Source organism: Corylus avellana, chromosome ca11, assembly GCF_901000735.1.
Source record: "Corylus avellana chromosome ca11, CavTom2PMs-1.0".
NCBI lineage: Eukaryota > Viridiplantae > Streptophyta > Magnoliopsida > Fagales > Betulaceae > Corylus > Corylus avellana.
In genome coordinates, this window is record NC_081551.1 from 5,274,760 (window position 1) to 5,276,682 (window position 1,923).

Consider the following 1,923-nt stretch of genomic DNA (forward strand, 5'->3'; position numbering starts at 1 on the left):
TTAAAAGCTAGCAATGTATTATTGGACTATGACATGAATCCTAAGATCTCAGACTTTGGAACGGCAAGGATCTTCACAGGAAGCGAAGGTGAAGCTAATACTGCTAAAATAGTTGGAACATAGTAAGTACATGTAAGATTAGTGTGCCTTTGGTTATTTAATTGTGTATATGTTAACTTCTTTTTATTGTTGTTTTAATATGCTTTGAACAGTGGATACATGGCCCCAGAGTATGCTATGGAAGGATTATATTCCATTAAGTCTGATGTTTTTGGCTTTGGAGTACTCTTGCTTGAGATCATAACTGGGAGAGGAAATGCTAGCTTCCATCGGTCAAAAGGTGCTCCTAGCCTCCTAGCATATGTAAGATATTTTTGGCTTAAAGTCTAGTCCATACTTCGGTTGATATTGGGCAAGGGTAGTGGGAATTTATATTTGTGTGTCGGGTTTAGGTCATGTTGAAATATGAGTAAAAAAATACATAGTTAAGTTCGTGGGTCGTGTCAAAAATTGTTAACTCTAAATGTCTAACTCTAAATGTCAAGTGTTAAATTCAGGTCGTGTCGAGACATTGGTATAAGAATACATGATTAATCTTAACTCGATTCATTTAATTAAACAAGTTTAACTCTTCAACCCTAACCAGTTACTTTCGTATTTTATACATATTGAGTTCGTGAGTCTTATCAAAAATTGTCAAACCTAATATTAAGCAAAAAAAAAAAACTGTCTAAACACATTAAATAATGGTGCAGGCATGGCAATTATGGAATGAAAGGAAAGCGCTCGAGATGATGGATCCGTTATTGAATGACTCATGCTACCCGGATGAATTTCTAAGATACATTCATATTGGATTGTTGTGTGCTCAAGAAGATGCAAATGATAGACCAACCATGTCTTCTGTGGTAGTAATGTTGAAAAATGAAAGTATAACTCTTTCCCAACCTCAACGACCTGCATTTTCTATAGGGAGATTCACGGATCACAATGAAACATGTTATGACTCAATCAACGGCTTATCAATTTCCAATATTGGGCCTCGGTGATGGAACCCATAAAAAGGATTGAAACTTCGTTCTTGTGTGCAGTACATCAATAGATTATAGAAGTTTGTATTTGCTTGTAATTGCCCTCCATCATATATGTGAGTTACACATGTAATATTTAATTTAGTTTGTGTTTGCCTTGAATTCCACAAAAAATACTTATATTCCAATTCAATTGTCAAGTTTAGTACATCATTAACTTGTGAGAATACACCGTAGACTTTAAATTCCAATAAGGATTCCGACAAAGGCAGGGAGGGAGCCAGAAAGTTTTATGGGAGGGGACCAAAGCAATTATTTATTTATTTATTTATTTATTGCAATGTGTAATGAACTAGTATTTTTTTCTATTTTTTATTTTTTATTTTTCTAATCACTGGTACTTAAATACAATGAGGAATTGAGCTTAGAATTGTGTCATACTCTCCAATTAAATGTTTAAATTCTAACAAACAATATTCTCAATATTTAATAACTATAATATCCAAATTACAAGATCACTTAGATTAGGAATTGAACTTAGAGTACTAACCTCAAAAAGTGCGACCTGCGTTGAGTTATTTTGCACATCGTTGATTAACATGATATTCTCATAAATGACACACAATCCAGGATCAAACTCCAATAAACTTTGTGCATTTTTTCTTTGGAAATAGTCAAGTATTGTATTTGACTATTCTCATCATCTACAAATAAATTTACATGATCATTTTGAGTCTTTAGAAAATAAAGAAAAAATATGTGTAAGTTAACAATGAACAAACTCACATGAATAACATAATCATCACATAGACTCTAAGTTAAACATTACACTTTAACCCTATAATTATTATTCTCTTCCTATTCCATTGATCTAGCAACTTACCCAAAATTT